This window comes from Camelus dromedarius, chromosome 2 (genome assembly GCF_036321535.1).
Source record: "Camelus dromedarius isolate mCamDro1 chromosome 2, mCamDro1.pat, whole genome shotgun sequence".
Lineage (NCBI taxonomy): Eukaryota > Metazoa > Chordata > Mammalia > Artiodactyla > Camelidae > Camelus > Camelus dromedarius.
The window spans coordinates 40,760,947-40,782,210 of record NC_087437.1 but is presented as its reverse complement, the minus strand read 5'-3'; the positions used below and the strand labels follow the sequence as shown (position 1 = coordinate 40,782,210).

At 42.1% G+C, this 21,264-nt stretch overlaps 1 protein-coding gene across 1 annotated transcript in view; it reads left to right on the top strand.

The window, feature by feature from the left end:
* Positions 1–10,717: 10,717 nt before the first annotated feature.
* SLC7A14 (solute carrier family 7 member 14) overlaps positions 10,718–21,264 on the top strand; it is a 98,865-nt gene continuing 88,318 nt past the window's right edge. The window contains exon 1 of the mRNA XM_010976301.3: positions 10,718–11,002. The gene's annotated coding sequence lies outside the window, so the exon portion shown is untranslated. The remainder of the gene's footprint in view (positions 11,003–21,264) is intronic.

Genomic DNA, 21,264 nt, shown 5'->3' with positions numbered 1-21,264 from the left:
CTGGAGAGGGGTTTGCTGGGGGCTCATAGGAAAGAAAGGCATTCTCTCTTTCTGGATAGCATATGATTCAGATGTGAAGCCTCGAGCCCTGGTAGCCATTTTCACACCATGAAAGAACCTCTTTCTGATGACTGTGTTAAGCCACTGAATCAAACAAATCTTAAACACTACCCTACATAGGATTGATCGATTGATCTATCCATCTTGTCCTAAAAAGGGTCTAAGGCAGACATAGGGTTATAAGAGTCATAAATTCCCTTTATTTTCAAGTCAGTTTGAGTTAGGCTTTCCTTTACTTGCAACTAAATGCATCTTCACAGATACATGCATGCATACATTTATATATTCTTGGGTAAAAATGATTTACCCAGTGATCAGTGGCAGCTCCAACTAAGCCATTCCAATGCCACTTCTTTAGAACATAAATAACTACAAGCCTGGACCATTACCTTCTGTCACTTTTCAGACTGACAGCTGGCAGTAATTTGACAGTCTTATTCCTTCTCTTCCTTTGCTAATTTCTTATGGCACTAAAGTAAAAGGTAGTTTCACCAAGTCAAACTTAATTAGCACATTTAACATCTTCATTAAGAGTTTTTGAGTCCAGCAAGGTGACAGGTAGAGTTAAAGGGAGCTGGGAATCAGGTATGATATTTTGACAATTAATAACAAGAAGACTGATGTTTGGTAGCTGAGGTCACTGGGTAATTAACTACAGTTGATAGCATCTCAGAGCTAATGAGATGGTATCTGGGGGAAAAACTTAATAACATGTACAGCACTGAGCAAATGCAGAGTGGTGCTTTCAAGAACAAATTTAATCACTATTATCATTGTCAATATGGCGGTTCCTAGGGGCATATCAAATCAGGCAATGCATTTTTCATCTTTATTTAAAAATAACTTTAATGGGGTCAGATAAGAATCTCTAGGCACAAGACCATGAATACTATGAGATTTTTTTAGGGATCTCATCACTTAAAACTGCATTTCCCCAAGAATGTTCTACTGAATAGTAATCTCAAGAAGAAAAGAATTCTGTGAACAATAAGTTTTAATTTCCATTGTTTTCATCTACCTAGAACCTATTTCCTTTCTCCTAATAACAATGTCTTATCCCCACTCCCAATCCATGTGGCTTATGTGGTAGTAACCCCACCTCCCAGAACCATGGAGGGCAGAGGGCATAGAACAGCCAATTATCACATTCCATTTCCCTGAACTTAGCTATTAACTAAGAAATGGGCAAATGACTTCAGCAGTCCAATGTCAGCCCTGGGACTTGTGCTGGAACTATTAGAAAAGAGATACTCTCCTTCTATTGGTTGTTAACCTGGTAAAATGTAGGTGTTGGGGTCACTGGTGGCTATTTGCCACCCTTGAGGAGAGCTTGGCTTAGGATGAAGCTAACTCGGAAACAAACAGAACTGAGAAATGGTGACAGACTCCCTTGTGATGTTCTCTCAGCTGTTCTCTCAGCACGTGGACCCAGCTGTACCTCAAGTCCCTAACTTTCCAGTTACATGAGCCTTCTATTAGAAAGTCATTCACAGGGAAGACTGAAAAGGCCAGGTCACAGCCATGTTCTCCTTGCTGCCTACTCAAGGTCAGATCACAGCTAAGCTGGCCAAACTGCTGGACACAAATTTCTCCTCACCTCCACCTGGTCTTCATTCACACACATCATCCTAGGGTCCACATCCAAAAAAATTTCTTAGTTCTAAGTAACTCAGTTTTAGGCAGTTCTGTTTTTCCTCTTTTTGTTTATCACAAAGGTCCAGCCTGGTCACTGTGCACAGCCGGCTCTTGGGAAATATCTATTTGATGTTGATTTAATGAATTTTCCACAGGGTGGATGTTCTGAAGTTCTCCTTGAAAACGCGTGCATCAGATTCTACCACTAATTTGGTTATTCAGAGTTTATTTTGACTAATTCAGTCAACAAATGACTGCTATCTATGACCTTCCTGAACCCCATCTAGTCAGCACCCAACAAGTGTTAACCATTATAATTTTTATTTTTAAAAGTCTTCTGGTCTTCTTGACTGGGCTGAAATCATCCCCCCAAAAGACAGTTTTGTACATGCATCTTTCCCATTTTGTTCAAATAAACATCTCCTCCAATAACTGTCCTAAATCCAACCAAGTCTCATCAGGGGAGGTCTCAGGGCATAACAATTATTTCCACCTCTCACATCACGGAACGTTGCTCTCCCACCACACACACATAAACACAAGCTGTACAACTTGGGATTTCTTCATCTTGTAATTCACTTATCCTAGATTTAATTCTCAAAATATTTCATGGTATTCCCTTGACTAGATACACACCTCTCTCAAAGCCAGAGGTCACATCACCTTTTTGAGTAGGGCAAACATTCTATTGTTGCTCTCCTTCACATTGACCCCTCTTTTGTTTTACGAGGATTCCTAACCAGCCAAAAGCATTGGCGTGTGTGAGATGGTCCAAGTTTTATGCAGAGTTCATTTACTAAAGATTCAGGCATGTTCAAGCCACTTATAGAATTCAAAGGAGATGCGTACTTGCTTGTTAAACCAGCCATTGTCAGCATCTGTTCTGGACAAAACAATTAAAGTTTTTAAGCTATTGTGAGATGGGATTATTTGCTTCATTTCCCATTATAGCTTAAAGTACTTGTTCTGATGATACATTAATTGGTACAAATGTTTCCTAGACTAAACCTAGTGAAAAGAACAGCAGCAGACTCAGCCAGGGTAGGGGGCTTGAGAAGTGGGGAGTGGGAGGAAAGATGTCGCCACTGTCCTGCAGGGCCATCATCATCTGCATCACCGTATCTTCACATCAGAAGGTAGAGATCACAGAGGACAGAAGGAAAAGCTCAAGACTGGAAACAGACCTCACGGATGAAGCAAACCTATGCAATTACTTGTCAGAAGAAAGGATAAAAGGAGCCATTCTTATTTCTCATAACAGCATTTTTATAGTTTAGATCAGTGCCTCCTATTTAATCACCATTTTAATAGACTCTCAAGCCTCTATTGAACATGGATATATAAACATAGATCAAAACAAGGAAAAAAATCAGTGTATATCTCCTGTGCAATAAGACCGGGCTTGGCGAGATAATTAAAAGTGGGGCCTGTAGGGTCAGAACCAGTTGGTTCAGGACCTGATCCAAGAGGCTGAGTCATGTTTCAAGATCTGGAAGTTCACTGGTAGTTGCTCCAAATCACTTGGAGAAGGTGTCCCAAACCAAGCTGAACACAGAGCCAACAGCCAGTGCCCAGAGTGATCAGCCAATCTGAAGGCAGAGGGCTAACAAGAAGTGGGATGACTGAATCCTCCAAGAAAGACATATGGATTCTTGCCTTGAATCATCTTAAAGGCACTCCTAGTACCTGACATAGACAATGAGACAAAAAAACCTTAATGCAAAGATAATTAAACACTATAACATTCTGTGGAAGAAAGGGGAGGGAGCAGCCAGTAAACTCTCCCTCCCTGGGGATTCTGAAAACAGACATCTGTGGTTGAGGATTTAGGCCTTCCTCAGCTGGGACCAGGACGAGACAGAAACTGGAGCTTCATTCCCTTTTCCAAATTGTCTCATCACTTTCATCTGATGCACTGGGAACACTTTATAGAGTCTTTGGTCTTCTTAAGAGCTTTAAGAAATGAGTAAATGGAATGAAATAGTCTCATTTTCTAAAAGTCATTGAATTAAACAGGAGAAAGCTTATACACAGCAGGTGAATACGTAAATTTAAAAGGCTGACAATAAAATAATCACTGTTTTACCTGATGGATGCTTCCTCAGAGGGTAGTGATTTGCCTGCCCATCTCATGAAGGGAATCTGCTGTGGACATAATTGGCCCACCACCAGTATAATCCGTCCTCCACTTGATGGCAATAGCATGGGCTGCTGAGACAGGAGTAAGCGAACAATCCCATTAGTGTGAGCACCATTCCTCTCCCTCCAATTTCTCTCTGGTGCTTATTGACATTTTGTTCTGTATTCAAAGCTGCTGCTGTGGCGGCTGCCTCCACAACCACTGCTTCTGTTAGCAGTGTGGCCTTTCCTATATCAGCAAGGGGGCTAAAAAGACCACCCGAGGCCCACAGCCATCTCTATGTTGCCTGTTGTTGTAATGGGTCATCGGGTGGTGGCAATGGCAACAAAATGAAGCCTGCTACTGTCTTAGGCCCAGGAACCCTGCCACTGGGCCCAGAGACTCTTCATCCAGCATCACCTGTTCCCCTTCTCGGTGCTGCATAGGGTACGGCTGCTCACCAGGACCATTCCCCAGCAGCTCACAGGACAACCCCATGACTCCCGGCACACTGAGCTGAGTGTAGGGGAGAGCTCTTAGGAGAAATCTGCTCCCATTCCCTCATTTTTCTGAAGAACAAATGGAAGCTCAGAACAAGAAACTGCCATGGCTAAACTCACTCAGGTAGGTGAAGGCATCTTCTTGTTACCAATAACAGTAAGACTAGCCTTTATATTGAGCAACTACCTGAGCTGGGCCCTTTGTATATGTTGTTTCCAGTCTTCACCACAACTCTGCAGTTAGGAATTGTTATCCCCTTCTACAGACTGGAATACTAAGTGTCAGAGAACTTGAATGATTTACCAAATACCACATCACTAATAAGTAGTTTCGTGTGGATACAAGCCTAGGTCTATGTGACTCCAGAGTCCCTGCTCCCTCTCACCTTGACCTCGCCAGTATATGGGACAGTTCTAGCCCCCATCTCCTTTAGGCTCCAGAGCAAGACTCTCCCACACTCAAACTGACCTTATATCCTCCCCTCAGTGGTTTCAGAAGAAGCTTGGTCTCCCAGGAAGACTGTATAATCCCACGTAGTGGATTCAGGACATTATGGAATCAGGACATTTCAGCTGTTGGCACACATCTGCCATAGCAAAGCCAAGTCTTAGGAATTCCAGTGTCAGTGTAAACAAGTAGTTTATTCTTCAGGACCAATCCTGCCTTGCTTTGTAAGAGTGACTTTCTTAGACTTCCTGGGAAAGATTCTAGGCTTACAGTCTGGCACTGATCCTGGTTTACCCTTTGTGTTGACCTTGACAAGTTATATAAGCCCTCTGAGCCTCTGTTTCCTGGAGTGTAAAACAGGCCAGTAATAACCTGAATGTTATAAGGACAAAATTATATAAATATTCTAATACAGGGCCTAATGTTTAGTAGGCCCTCAAGAAATGGTTATTTCCTCTCCTTTCCCTTGCCTCTGTTCTTCTCTGCCCCTCTCCCCCAGGCTCCATCTCTGCCCCTCTCCCCCAGGCTCCATCTCTGCCCCTCTCCCCCAGGCTCCATCTCTGCCCCTCTCCCCCAGGCTCCATCTCTGCCTCTCTCTCCCCCAGGCTCCATCTCTGCCTCTCTCTCCCCCAGGCTCCATCTCTGCCCCCCTCTCCCCTAGGCTCCATCTCTGCCTCTCTCCCACCCACTTTCCCTGACTGGGCCTGTCTCTTTCGATGCTTCTGCTATCACCAAAGTTTCCTGGCATCCTGCGTCCCCTCTGCCGCTATACTGCCTTTTCCTTCTGTATGATACAGAAGGACGGGTAGGTCCGAGGGAAAGAAGCTAACAGTGGCCCCACTGGCCTGGGGACATTGGATATGGGAGATCCTGAGAAGAGAGAAAAGATCGAGATAACAGAATCAAAGATTATTAGTGATAGAAAAACTATATATTTGGTAAGGACTTTCAGCGTTCACTGTGTCTGATTCGACTCTTATTCCAGGCAGATGGAAGTATTCTTCTTCACCCACTGCCTGTAACTGCAGTTGAGTGGGGCCATGTTCTGGCCAATGGGTCACGGGCAATAGTGGTATGCATCACTTCCAAGCCAGATCATTTGGTTGCTGGTGCAAGGTCCTCCAGCTTTGGTCCTGCCCACTAAGGTCAACTCTGAAGTATCATGTTTAGATGGGGCACCATAAGATGGTATAAAGTGACTCACACTTTATGGAGCAGAATCCACAGTGACCCACAGTGGAGACGTAATGTGAACAATACATATTGTTATTTTAAGCTACTAAGAGTTTGAGCATGTCTGTTACCACAGAATACAGTGGTTCAAACCCTGGCTTTCCTGCCACAGCCTCTTGAAAGAGTGTTTTTTTGGAGCCCAAGTAGCAAGTCAGTGACCATACAGATCTTTTGGAAAAGAACACTGGACTGAGAAACGAGAAGCCTGTGAAATGAGTTTGAGACCTGGCTCATCTAGCAGTTAATGATAGGACATTAGGTTATTTACAGCCTCCAAGTCCTCACTCTTCCCATCTATAAAATAAGAGTTGGCATACCCCCAAAATGTGGGACACACACCATTACTGGCACTTTAGATCCTTGGTTTTCAAGATTGGCCCAAGAACCAGCAGCGCCAGCAGCACTGAGATTGTGTTAGAAATTCAAGTCCTTGGGTTTCACCCCAGACCTACTGAATCCAATTCTGTACTTGTAACAAGATCCCAAGAAAATGCCTATCCCTGTTAAAATTAGGAGAAATACTGACAGTGCTAGGACTCAGCACTAAATGACTTATAATCACACAGTGAGAGAGCCATCCTTTTCCACTTGTCTTTCAATGTTTCTGATTACTTCATGGAGAAAGTCTCAGGTTGAGGCCAATGTGTCTTTAACACCTCTTTAACAGTTGCTAATATTCTTTTTTAACAAAGAGAAAGCAAGCCTCAAGTTCCTGGACAGGCAATAGTATTTAGCTTGACTATAATAGCATTGTTTTATTTTCATTGTGTTTATTTAAGTGATTATCTCATATTTATGGCAATCTGATGCCAGTTTTCTATTTAAAGTAGTGATAGACACATCTTTAAAATAAATTAAGTGGAAAAGTGAACATATTTAAAGAAAATGCATAATAAATGGGAAGAAGTATTTGTTAATGTCTCCTTCCAAACTCCATTGGTTTGACACTCCTGACTTCTTTCCACAGCTTCATCATTAAGGAACTTTATTCCCGCTGCTCGGGGTTGGGGTGAGGAGAGTGCTGTACCTCAATGTGAATTTGGGAGGAATGAAATGAACATGCTCAGGTCAGCATCCCCCTTCTTCCTCTTGGAATTTAGATACCCAGAGAATAATTACTCATAGATAATTGGCTTATAAAATTCCAGTCCAATTGGTAGAATCCTAGCATTGCGTTGTTTATTTAATATATCTTTCTTGTGGGCCTATGAATGCTGGGTTCTGGTTCTGTGTCCTTTCCTCTCCTTTTGTTGCCCAGAAGCCACCTCTCCCTCTGGAAGGATCTTGACCAGCCTCTGGCCAGGTTGTTGCAGTGTTTCTGGTTTCTCAGTTTCTGACTCTGTTTAGAGGAAAAAAGTCAGGGCCCTGATGAGCCTGGGATCCTTCTAGAAGAAAGCGTCAGGTATCCATCATCATGAATCATGAGATAAAAACAGCTGATTGTCGTTAATGCGTGTGGCCAATCTCCTTGTGGCCTAACTATCATCCATGTGGGTCAGTTATGGAGGATTTTAGTGATTACCCTGCTAATGACATAGACTTTTGGCAAAAGGCCTTAGGTAAGAGGTCACTGCTCCTTCCTTGGAAAGTAGTAACTTTTGGGCCCCTGGCATTTGTTTCTGTCAGTTCTGCACCACTCAACCAAACTGGTGCCCTTTGCTCCTTGTTATATCACTCTATTTTGTTTTCATCATGGTACTTATCTCTACTTCTTTGTTTACCTGATTAGGGTCTGACTCAATCCACTAGACTGTAAGCTCAAGGGAGAGCAGGAACCATTCCTGTGTGGTTTGTGGCTGTATCTCAAGTGTCTAGAACATGTTGAATAAGTGAATCAACATTTCCATATTCCAATTGTTGGAAAAAGAAAACTAGGACGCATATTTTCAAGATCTAATTAGCAGTCACTCTGTAGTATCATTGCTTAACCCTGGCACTGAGATATGCATCAACTGTTCCCGCTGTGTGTGGCTCTAAATGCTCTATTACATTTTTATCTACTGCATTTCTATTCATTGGTTCATTAATGCTCTGTCTACAGCTGGAAAGTGTCTGCAGTAGCTCATAAAGGCAACAGTCAACAGGCAAAAGATAAGAGCTTGTAAGTAAAGGAGTAGGACCCAAGGGAAACCTTATCAAGAAATCCTGTTAAAGTGCAACTTTCTATTGCAATCTATGCAAGATCTGTCCCCCAAGCTCCTTTCTCTCCTGTTCTGGGAAAGGTGACTTGGGCATTGAAAACTAGCTTGAAAAAATTATTCAGAGTCCCAGAGTAATTTCTCGTGAAACTGTCCAAAATTTTCTGAAACTTACACTCATCCAAGTAACTGCTCATAAAAACCATTTCTGAGGGAAAATTAAATTATTTCATGCTTATTCTTTCATTTCTCATGTTTCCTCACAACACAGAGTACGTAGGAGTCAGAGGTAGCATTTCACCTGTCCTGGACATTTTTTTTTAATGGTATGTATCTGGACTTTTGGTGTCCTTAAATATAAAGAGGTCTGATTGACACTTGAGGAATATTAAAAGGAAGAATACCAGGAAAGTGGACTAGAGTCTGCTTAGAGGTAGGGGAGTTCCTCAGTGGCTCCTGATTTGCGTGAAGATTTTATTGAGTTTATATGCAGTGGATTAGAGACGCATATCATTATTTGAGGTGTTGATGACTAACTAGAAATTACTCCTAGCTGCTGAATATTTTTTCTTTGAAATCAAACCCATTTTGAATTGTCAACCCAAATCAGTTTTACCTAGGAAAGGCAAAAAAGTCTAAACCTGTTGTCCAGAAATACAGCCACAAACTTATGTCAGATATAAAATACTCATAACCACTGTGATTGTGTCTGGTGTTGTTCTAAAAATGAAAAGCCAGGGGGAAAAAAAAGAGATTTAATCCAGAAATCCATCACAGAAGACAGTGAAAATGTAAAAACACAGCACTCAAAACACCACATCCCTTGAATTATATGCACGCACATTGACTTAAGGAAAAACACTGACATTTTAGGAGCTGCCCATTCTGTGACAAATCACATCTTCCTATCCCTTCATGTCCATAATGCATCTGGTCTAGAATAAATTCAGGGTTTTCTTTAGTCCATTATGTTAATAGCTTGCATTTATTTACTCTTCACCTTTCATGCTATAGCTTCTCATACATTATCCCATTTGAACATTAAAACTAGCTCATGGAGAAGGCAGACATTCTATTCCTGTTGTAAAGATAAGGCTCTGAGAGCTTGAATGACTTGCCAAAGATCACACAATAAATAACCAGCAGAGCTTGCATTAAGACTCCAAATTTCTGAGTCTTTAACTCTATGCCTTTCCTGAAATGTTTCACAGCTTCTTGGGGATCCCAGGAGGTCTGATGTACCCTGCAGGACTCTCATAAGCTTGAATTACAGGGATGTCTCAAGACTTCAGACCTGGATGTTGGTCCAACGCAGTAATGAGCTTAAGCTAGGTGGTCTTTCCCAGACTGTCCTGGCATTGATTAGTCATTTTTCTGGGGAGAACCCAGGCCCTCTGAGCTAGAATCCACAACCTAAAGGTAGATTTGAACTGCTCCATTCTAGGGGAGGGGTGAGGTGTCAAACAGCCAGTATTCTCCTCAAGCACAAGCCCAACGAGTTTGTTTCCAAGGACAGGGAGTTATATCTCATTAGCTCCCATGTATTTTAAGGGCTTGGACCAAACATGCAAGAATTCATGTAGATACTTTCCATCTAAATCAATCTATTCAACGCATGATCAATAATTCATTCTCTGATGAGGCCAAACATGCCTGGGTTTGTACCATCTAGTCCTTATCCTTTTGAGACATAACATAGCTCTGGGATACTCACCTTAACAGAACCAATGAAAAAATATAAGCCTTGTGTATCTCTTCTCCCCACTCAGATGTTACCTGTCTAACCTGATCTCACAGATGCCTCCTTCCAAGTTTACAAAAGATACCTTCATTCTACTGGCACAAATCACAATCTCATTGTTTTCTGAAATTTATTTTAACAGAGACAGGGGAACAACTCTCATTGATTGAGTTCTAAATATTTGTCCAGCACAGAGTTAGGCAATTTTAAGAATATTATCATTTCTAATTCTCACAACAGTTCTGTGAGGGAGTCATTTCACAGATGAGAGAAGAAAGGCTAGGAGAAGTTAGATACCCTTAAGGTCACACAGAGTGGAATTCCTCGTCAGTCTTCAAATTTCAAATCCTGGTTCTTTCTACTCATAAGATGTCGAGAATTCAAAGACAAACTTGACCTATTTGAGCTTTGGAGAAGGAAGAAGGTCTTGTTTTTTTTTTGTTTGTTTGTTTGTTTTTTAGGAGGGGAGGAGATCCCATCCTTTCTTTTCAGTAATGCTGAGGGAGGTGGAAGAAATTTAAGAGCAGCAAGGGCTTGGTGGAGGAGAGAAGAAGCTTTCAGGGGGCAATAAGCAGGTCTGGGTAGCCAGCTTCAAACAGTGCCAAGCCCAGTAGAAGTAGAGCTTCTGGCAGAGGCTGTGGGTTCTGCAGAGTTCTGCCTGGTCCCTTCCCAGGACAGAGAACTGCCCCCATCTCTTGCTCCTCAGTCTCAGCCTGAGATACTGGAAGTGGCACCTGGAGGCTCAGTAGGGCAGGGAGTTGACAGTGGCAGATAGAGAGGTGTGTGTGTGTGTGTGTGTGTGTGTGTGTGTGTGTGTGTGTGTTGGGGGTGAGGGGTGGGGGCGTCTGGTGAGAGGCTTAGGCTCGATAATGTAAGGGGTTGGGCAGCTCACGTGATTCCAGGAAGGCGGAGATAGGCTAGCTGGAGGGACGACTGACAGGCCGCTAGGAGGGGTGCAGGATAGGGGGGGCAATCTGAATAATTGAGGAGCTGTTCGGCAGCAGCGGCTGCATCCTGCCTTCCTTTGCCACCACCACTCCGCATCATAGTGGGAGAGACAGAGCCTGGCGCTGTAAGTGCGGACCGGCCACCAGCCCCAGCAGCCAGTTCATCACCTTCAGCCCTCTGGTGAGTGAACGTCCCCTTCGCCGCAGTCTGTCCCCCTCTGTGTTCCCTGCATCCCAGCTGGGACCCTCAGGAATAGGATGATCGCCTCGCTCGTTGAATGAACCTAGGAGCCGGAGCGACCCGGAGAGGGAAAGCAGGAACATGGCGCAGAGGCTGAGGGCGCCCTCCGGGAAGGGGTCCCCTGGAAGAAGGAAGAAGCTAGGTCAGGGTCTCTAAGACTCTGGCCTAGAATGGGGCCTGACAGCATCCAGGGTTAGGGGACGCCGGGTCTGCCAGGCGGGGCTGGGGCAAATACATCTCTGGCGCGGCGGGAGCAAGAGGCGGAGGAGGGAGCTGCGAGCAGCGTCCGGGCTGCTCGGGTGTCCACAGACGCCGGGCCCGTCCTTTCCCCGCCGCTTTAGCACACACCCGGCTCGCGCAGCTTGGTTCTCGGCCTCGGAGGGAGCCCACTGAAAGGACGAGAAGCTTTTCCGGCCGAAGCCCGAGGGGAGGGCGGGGACAACGTCTGCCTGTTTACCTGAGAGCAAACTCTTCAAAGGGACTGTAGCTGAGCCCAGTGACCTGCCAGGCCGGTGTGCTCTGAGGGACACCTGTCCCCGGAGAGCAGTGACATGACAGGGGCGACGAGGAGGACGTGATGGGTGAAGTGTCCAGGGAAGCTCCCTGGCCAGAGGGGGCAGCCCTGGGGAGAGGATTATCGACTGCACTTCCACCTAGTCAGAGTCTCCTCTCTTCTCCCATTCCAAAGCACATCAGTGTCCTAGGAATCCAGAGGGCCGGAGTAAGGTAGGGTGGCCTCGCTGGACGCAGCCCCAAACCTTCTTCTCGCTCTTGAATCACCTCCCCCCGCCCCGCCATTATTTTGTATTGTGATTGAAAAGTAAGATAGAAGTCGCCAAACGACTAGAAGCGAAGTGAAGGCAGAGGAAATTTATGGGAAGGCTGGACCTGCAGAGCTCTCGCCTGCTCCTGGCATTCCTCACCCAACTACCTGGGTCAAGCTTGGTTCATTGTCTTGAACCAAGAGGTGCAAAGGCATTGTCTCTTGAGGGGGATTCTCGCCGAAGTGATGGGGTCAGTCACTAGCTGGAGTTGACCAAGAAACACAGAATGATAAACTGCCCCCCCCCCCCCGCCGCCTTCTTCCCCTCCGCTCAATAGGGGGTCCAGGAGAATGCCAGGGGCAGGATAGCATCTGTCTGGAGTCTGGGCCGCAGAGAAGACAGCGGGACTGAGCGCTGTCCGCGGTGCTGAAAGTTCTCTGAGGCGGGAGCTTATACTGCTGGGGGACTGGTGGCTCATTGCTGCCAATATTTCTCCAAAGCAGAAACTGCGTTAGAGCGACCTAGAGAAACGCGTAAAGGTGCTATACACTTCCTGGTTCTTTGCCTTCTCCCGGACTTCTCTTGAAAGGAGGTTTTCCACACTCCTGGGTAGAGGAACAAGAGCCGGTATCATTCTAGGATCCAGCTCTGCTAACTTCAAATGGGGATGAATGTGGTGCCTCGTTCTGTTTCACTGCCTACGTGGTGAATCTTCCTGTGGGTAAAGTGTTGGAAATGCAGTTAGAGTTACTGTTCTGATAAACACTTCTGTGGCTTTCAGGAACCAGAGAACTGTGAGGCTGCACAAAGGCAGAGGCTTCATTAACAGAGAGACTGGGTTTCATATTCCTGGCTAAGATTTTTTTTCTCTCTTCAGCACCCATCTTTCCCCACTGCTCATTATTTACATCCTGTAGCTATAGATCTCTAAGCAGTCCTGTGTGTTTCTGACTAGTCTTTTACATTATAGGTTAGATGAGGAACAATTTTGTGTTCAAATAAGCCAATTTTGGGAGACCAAGTTAAGAGAATATTTACTTTAACCTACCATCTGCTGGGTCATATTATCTCATTTAAGCTTCACAATAGCTGCTAACCATAAGTATCACAAAGTAAAGAAAACTGCAGTTACGTTTTCAAACCCAGCACTTGGATTCAAATTCAGGTCTGCTTAACTCTGAAGTCCAAGCTATTTTCATGCCCTTATTTTGGCACTTGGCTTTGGATAGCTGTTAGTGGAGAATACAGCAAGAGTCTAAGTTAGAAGGCCTGCTTTTTCACACACACACTACTCTCTCTTCCAACCCTTTCCTCTTTAATCTGTTCACCCACCCACTGTCACTCACTCCCACCACACCAACTGCTTTTGTGCATGCTGCTTGAGACACCACTGTTCACACAACTTGAGCTTCAGGATAACAGAAACATGTTAGAGGACTAAAACAGCAGGCTTTCCTGAAAAAGCAGCAGGGCTTCAGGGAATCTGGACGACTAGAACCCACTTGTGCTTTCATATTTAGAATTACACCCTTGAGTGAGCAACCTTAAAGACCACTAAGCAACATTGTTTTATAAAAAAGAAATCGGGAACTAAAAGACAGTTATTAGTCTGTCATATGACTGAAGAGTTAGGATTGGAATCCAGTTGACTTGACTCCAAAGCCAGTGTTCTTTCCACTACCCCCATGGTGCCTCCAGTATTCTTCCATGATGCCTTCTTTGATTATCTTTGACAAGAATATCAGCATGAGTGAACTATATTCAGTAATTATAAACATTTAAAATACAAGCAGTCCTCTTACCTGCTTTTTGCTTCTGTTCTTCCCCCTCTGGCCTCAGTATTCCAGTGTCATTTGACCCAGCATAACTGAGATAACTGATCCACCTTCCTCAGTAACTGTTCTCCCTATGGCAGCAATTTGCAGATGTGGATGGTGCTATGGCATTTCTCTGTGTGCCTTTATGTTGTCTATATTTCTACCTATATGATCTATTTTCAACAAATAATTTTTTCCAAACTCAGTTACCCCAAGCACCTTCCTCACAGGTATTTGGAAGAGGCCTCAAAAAGATCTTGGCAGAAATAATCATAATAAGGCCTAATATCTATCAAGTGCTAGACACTATGCTAAGTTCTTTCATGAATCATTTCATTGAATTTTCACAATTAGGTCAATTAAATAATTTCATTATGAATGGTCCTAGAGTTCTAGTCCACTCTAACATACAACAGACCTGATGCTCTGTTCATTTCTCCTCGCTTCTCTTTCAGCCCATTATAAAAATCTCACCTTCATTAATTGGATTTTTATAGCCCTAGTAATCTCATTGAGAAGGAGGAAATTTTTATATCAAATTGTATAGTTCTATCCTGCTCCAACATATAGAATTTAGAAATTCAAATTCAATTCAAATGGCACTATTCTGCTCTTTTATCTCTTAATATTTATCACAACATATTCCTATCATTTGTTATCCTTTACTTAAAGATCCCTTTATGCCTTCTTAGTGCTAATAAGGACATTCTCCTTCAAACTTCTTCTAGAACCAATTAAGGCATAACTCATAATTAAATACATAACTTCTATTGCACCCTCACCAAGTGATCCTGCAAAGATACTGTTCCTGGGGTGCTGGCCTGAGAACCATAATCTTAAACTTTCTGGAACCACTCTGTCCAATATGGTAGTCACTAGCCACATGAAGTTATTTAAATTTTAATAAGTTAAAAATTTAAACATTAAAAATTCAGCTTTTAATCACACAAGCCATATTTCAAGTGCTCAATAAAATCATACGTGGCTAATGACTGCCTTATTGGACAGTACAGATATAGAAAACTTCAAATATTACATAAAGTTCTATTGCACAATGCTGCTTTGGAAAATCCTAAAAACACTCTCACAGCAACTGAGAATGTGAAATTGGGAATAAGGATTTGGGACTTTGCTTTAAAACTTCTACCAAGAAAGCAGAAAAAGCCATTTGTGCCTAGGACATCCCCAAAGGCCCAAATATGCTCAAGCAATAAGGCTAGCAAAGAGAGCACAGGTCTCACTGAAGGAGCCGGTGACCTCTGGAGTTTCCTTCATATGGATTCCATTTTACCATAAAATAAAGTAAAATGTTCCATCCATTTTACTGTCTTGCTGGTTTCCTAAATTCCAGCTTAGAAATAACCTAAAGGTTCTTATTTGGAATTCAAGTATATATATATTAAATATATATAATATAAACTATATATAATAATATAATAGGTAGGTAGGTAGATAGATAGACAGACAGACAGACAGATAGATGAATCAATCTTAAAATCTTAACAAAGGAATGGATGGTAATGTGTAAGATACTCAGCCAGAGAAATAGCTGAGATGTACTCTCAGCCTAATGCTGGTCAAGCATACCATTTTCAGGCAATTCTTGCATATGGAATAATATTACTAAAAGGGAACATAGGGAGATTGTCAACCCTGGCCTCTAGCAGATCATGCTGACTTTAATGATAAACATCTTTTGTTGGGAATCATGGTTTATTCATTTCATGGGAATTGTTTATCTCTTGGAAGGGTCTGGATTTTGGAAGGGAGAAAGTATATTATCTCTGAGCTGAAAAAAGTTTAATTTTCACTATTTTTAGCTTGAGGGATTTAACCAATTTTATGTTCAAGGAAATAAGCAAAACTGACAATGTAGCTTTGAAATTCATGCTGGGACCATACAAACATCTGCTTAATCAATCAAGTAACTGAGGAGTGTCCCATATTAGCACAGAAATGCTGCAGTCACAGGTGTTTGAAACTCCTACAGACTGGCACATGGTACCCAATAAATATTTGTTGAATTCAGACCATTGTTCCAGGTCAGTTCATGCCATACACTCACCTACCCAAAAAATGAGTATTCCCTGTGGCATTTTTCTTTAGTAAATAAACAGGAGACAAATATAGAACATCAAATCTTACCCTGACAACCACACTCCTACCCCCTCTGGGGGCATAGGTAGTGATGGCCAAGACAGACTGCTCCTGAGGATTGTGTCTTGCTGTCCTCCTCCAGGGAATAAGGGACAGATCAGCCCAAGAGTCTTGCATTTCACTATGATGAGGCAACTTCATAAACTTAATACTTAAATGGAGTTGTATGTTATTTTTCACTTTACCTTAAAGAGATATTTATCTCTTTGAGGAAGTATTTGATTGGCCTTCGTGAGTGTTGCAGACAGTTACTATTGTTCCTAAATTCAGAAGGAGCTTAGCTTAGAAAGAAAACACGTACATTAATCAGGGGAGAGCTGAAGGCATCATAGTCTGGCAGGTCACAGAATATTATCCTTCTCCAAGAACAACTGAGCCTCTCTTTAAAAGTTTTAACTGGTGATTAGTGACAAAAATGAAAGAAAAACAGATCATTCTATTCTAGCAAGTCAATAAGCAAATGCCTGGAATTAACTGATTCTCATTTGCCAAAGGCAATGAACTGTCCTACAAATGAGCAAGCTGGTTTCCACTGCCTGTTCATTTTTTTAAATTGTATTTTTCCTTTGTTTGTTTTTAAAATAATTAGCAAATTAAGAAACAATTGCATTCAGGTGTTTGAATATTCTGATGACAAAATGGTTTTCAAAATTGTAAAGACTTAATTGTTCATTAGAGAATATATTTATACAAATATTATTGTGCCAATCATATAACCCAACTCTCTTATTTTACAAACAGAGAAATTGAGGCTGAGAATGGTCACCCAAGTTAACCACAGAGGCAGAAGCAAGACTTGAGCCTTCTCTCTCAATCCACTGCTCTTTGCATCTTTTAACATCGTGCATGTTTTCATTCGTCATGAAAACCTGTTTTTATCAATGAGTTTAGCCACCAAATCTTTACCTGAGCTGCTAAGAATAGGAAAGTGCATGTATCTGGATTTCAGATTCTCTCGCACCCCCCCGCCAGGTGAACTACTGATCAAGAATAGTCAATAGGTAGAAATTTCATGGGTGGAACTGTGAGCCAGAAGAAAAGCACTCAAAACTTCAGAATCCTTGTTGCAAGAATCTGAAGAAGGATATAACTCCTCTTACTTTCATCATCTTCATCTCTAAAACAGGAAATTTGACTGAAATAGTGTTTCAGGTCCTGCAAGCTATAACATTCTATGGTTCTATGAAAATGGGGCCAAGGACTTGAACAGCCCATATGCTGCCACATTCAGCCCAAATAATCAAAAATAAATGAAGATTCTTATTTTTACATCATTATTTATTGGAAGCCCTGACATTTCATGCTAGTACTTCACCCAGGAACAATAATGACGATGATGATAAAAGCTAAGAGTTATTTACATTTACTCTATCTCTACAATGTTGGTAATGTTATTATCCCCTTCTTACAGATGAAAAAACTAGATCACAAAGTAGTTAAATAAGCTGCCCAAATTCATACAGCTAACAAGTTTGTGTTCTTAAGCACCATGCTACACGCCTCTTTGAAAAACACTAGTCTCTCAGATAATTGATGTGTATCATTTTTAGGCCACTTAACACATAAGACTCTTTTCTGAGGAATTTTTACTTTACCTACGTTTTCTGACTAGAACAATCAAGAGGGTGAACAGAACTTCAGGTCTCTGGTTCTGATGAAGCTATATAGGGATCTGCACTGTCTTTCTGCAAGATGGCTCTTGTCGTTTTGCAAATTATGCCATCAATCAGTTGCTTCAACGGTTCGGTATTGAATCCTGATGCATTGCAGGATGCTGCTTTTCCCAGAATGTATGAACTGCCTGCATTGCCAGAAATGAATGAATGTTGTTACAGGATCTAGCACCTTCTAAAGCTACAAATGTCTGCCTGCCACGTCTTCCCCATTCAGTGGAGTTTTCTGGCTTTTGCCTCCACATTTTTGACTTAGATTGACAATCTAGACAACATTTAAGGCAGGGAGGGAGAGCTTCCAGAGTGTCATTTCCTGGTGGTGGGCTTCAGTCAAAAGTAAAACTAAAACTCCCAAAATCATGTGTGAAATTCATTTTCTTCTCTTTAAACCTACTTTACCAAACCAGTCAAATACAATACATCACAATACTCATCTATCTCATTGTGGATTTTAATGTGTACTAAAACTGCCCTATCACAAGAAGGGCCAATGAGACAGCATTCGCTAAAACTTCTTGTAAATCATAAAATCTTTACAAAAGAAAGGAATGGATTTTCCATCCTTTCAGTTCTTCTCAGTCAAAAATAGCTCTCAAGTTGCTGATATCCAGTCCTGAACCAGAGTTGACAGCTACATCAAAGTCTTTAGGATTAAGAAGATCTTAGATCTAAGATTGCATGTCAGGAAAATGGTATTTACGATATGGGCAGCCTCCTGGTTTCTTCTAAAATCAATGGTTCTCAACCTCAGGGCAGTGCTATCTCACTAAAGGGTATTTTTTTAATTGTTACAGACCCCAGGGAAGGGGGTGGGTACTACTACTGGCTTCGGTGGACTGGGATCAGGAATGCTGAATATCCTGCACTAACCCTGCACATTAAAAAGTATCCCCCCTGAAAGCCAACAGGACTCCTCCTCCACTGAGAAACAGTGTTCAAGGTGAGATGCTGTCCGTGCTTCCTAATTCCTCAGTTGATGCAGTCAGGGAGAATTTACTTTTGGCATCCTTCCCCATGTGACATCCAACTACTCTCATGTGAGGTCTACAGCAGCTCAGAAGAATTACTGGGATTCCAATAATTTTACTGAGAAGTAAAATACATTTTCAGAGATCAACAGTTTTCAAACTGGCCTTTAGAAGTTTGTATATGCAACCCCTTTCAAAAAAAAAAAAAAAAAGAGAGGATGTTTGTGAAGGAACCTGGCCCATAAAAATTGCTAAAAAATTTATAAAATCAGAGTTAAATGCTTTAATATCTTACTGCTTTCCCCTATTTTTAGGTATTCTATGTTATGTATATTTTGAATATATCATTTATATTAAAAAAAAAAAAAAAAAAAGAAGCCCCTCCCAACTTCAGCGGGAACTAGGAGTCCCAGTAGGTTAACGTGGCCGTATTGCAAGGCCCAGAATAAAGGCTGGCTGGCTATCTGAGGACCCAAAATCAGTGAATTATGATTCTGAAAAATATCATCTTTGCAGTACATCAGAGGAACATTGGGTTCTGTTCTTACTTTGTGACAAGCATAGGCCTAGCTAAGCACTGGCACAATCCCTGAAATCAAGTCAGCAACATGGCAGCAGTCAGACGTGGAAACTCCACTATTTATGAGACGTGACATATGCTATAACATGTTATAGGACCCTCCAAAAAAGAGACCAGGGAACGATTCACCGCCACAGAGAAATTACAGTTGAACTGTATTTTGAATGACATGTAGTATTTTCTCATGTAACTAAATGAAAGGAAAGGCTATTGCAGAAATGGGAACCCCATAAGCAAATACTAGAAGTGTGAATGAAAACAACATATGTGCAGACTACTATGGTTAAGTAGAGACCTGGCTGGGAATAGTGGAAGGTCATACTGGAAACACTCTGAAGAAACCTGAATGCAGCTGAGCGGATGTATTTATTCAGCCTAGAGTTTATCCTTTGGAAAGGGTTTTTATGAACATTTTGGGAATACCATTGAATCCAAGGCTGGTTCATGACAGACAACAGAATTATGAAGTCTAACCTCACAGCTAGAAGGAACCTCAGAAATCATCCCAGCTGGCCTTCTCCTTTCCCTATGTTTTACAATTGAAGTAATAAAACCCAGAGACGTTAAGTGACTTGCCCAAGGACAGCCAAATTAGTAAAAGGACAAAGACTAGAGCCTAGTCCATCCTCATAGCATTTCGCCCTGCTTAGTACTATCTTCAGGAATTTTATCCATCATTTGAGCATAATCCAGTGTAACACACAATGTGATCATGAAGTATTCATGAAGCCCCAAGTTTTCCATTGCTCCCTATTAGGATATGGTTCCTTCATAATAACCAGGTGAGAGATCAGATTCTAGGCTGCTTCTACACGACAACATTCTATTCAGAAATGCAGACAAGTGGCACACCCAATGCATGGGCATGGCATTCTTCCCCCGCCTCACACACCCTCCCCTGACTCCTCATTTCAAACTGCCAGAGATTACAGAGGCACAGCCTGAACAGAAGGCATCTTAATCTCTGGTGATTCTGTAAATAATATGCTGTTCATGCTTGCCTATAAATGATCACAGCCTCTCTACCTCTCTATTTTCTAGATGAGGGAGCCTTCAGAAAGATGAAGTTGCCTGCACACAGCGCATGTCAGAAATAGGATTTCAGACTCTGGAGCACCAGCCCTCTTTGTAACAGGGTTAAAATTTTCACCCAACTGCACACTCCTAATAATTTATCCAAGCTTATGGTCTTAAAGTTCACTTCATAGTCAAGTTAGTCTCAGAACATGAAGGTTCTGAGATTGCCTATTTTCCACTTTCCTTTCTCTGGCCACTTCTCATCCAATACACATCTAATAGAAGTTATCTACTAATCATTTGACAAGAGATGAAACTGAAAGCCAGAGAGGTGAAGCCACTTGCCCAAGGCTGCACAGCTAAAAGTGGCACTGTGACTAGACTAGATTCTCTGACTCCCAGTCCCATGCTTTTCCCTCCACACCAAGCTGCTGCTTTCCAAGGGTAAATAACAGAGCATTTTCCCACTCTCCACCCACCCATTCATTGCACAATCCCATAAGGTAGATGGAAATGACTGATTATACTGTGCTCAGAGGCTCATTCTAGACCTTGTTAGAATACCTACAATTTACTATCACCCACATTGTACTGGTCCATCTATCATATTATGAAGCTGGTTATGGAGGACACTTTCTAGTCTAGAGGATATATGTGATCAATGCCATCAAGGTATTCTCCTTGTACCACAGAAAACAGTGTACCCAAGAAAAAAGAAGGCAGGGTTCATGGCTCCCATCACTTGATTATGGAGCAAAGTTCACCCAAAATTCACTGTAAATGGCAGGTTATTAGATTTCTAATGCCAGAGACCAGATAATAGGGTTATTGGATAGAGTTAAGCAAGATTGGTAGTCGCCTAGAAAGTTAAAAAAAAAAAAAAAAAAAAAAAAGCAACTCCCAAACCATTTCCGCTTCAGGGGCAAGGTGTTTTGCCTGAATTGATCAGTGTGGTGCATTTAATTTAATGTGCACAAAGTTTATAATGATAGTATTTCTTTTTAAGAAAAATCAATGAAACTCATTTTCTGTTTAAATTCATTCTATGGAACCATATAAAGAGAGAAACAGGTGGTGTTTCAGTAAAGATTATACTGAAAAGAGAATCAGGGAAGAAAAAAACCTAAGAACTGGTTTCTCAGGCAGGGCTTTGTAGGGTCATGATTGTCTCACAGCCTGACCAAGCTTATTATGTATGGAAACTCAGTTTTATCAGTTCTATCCAG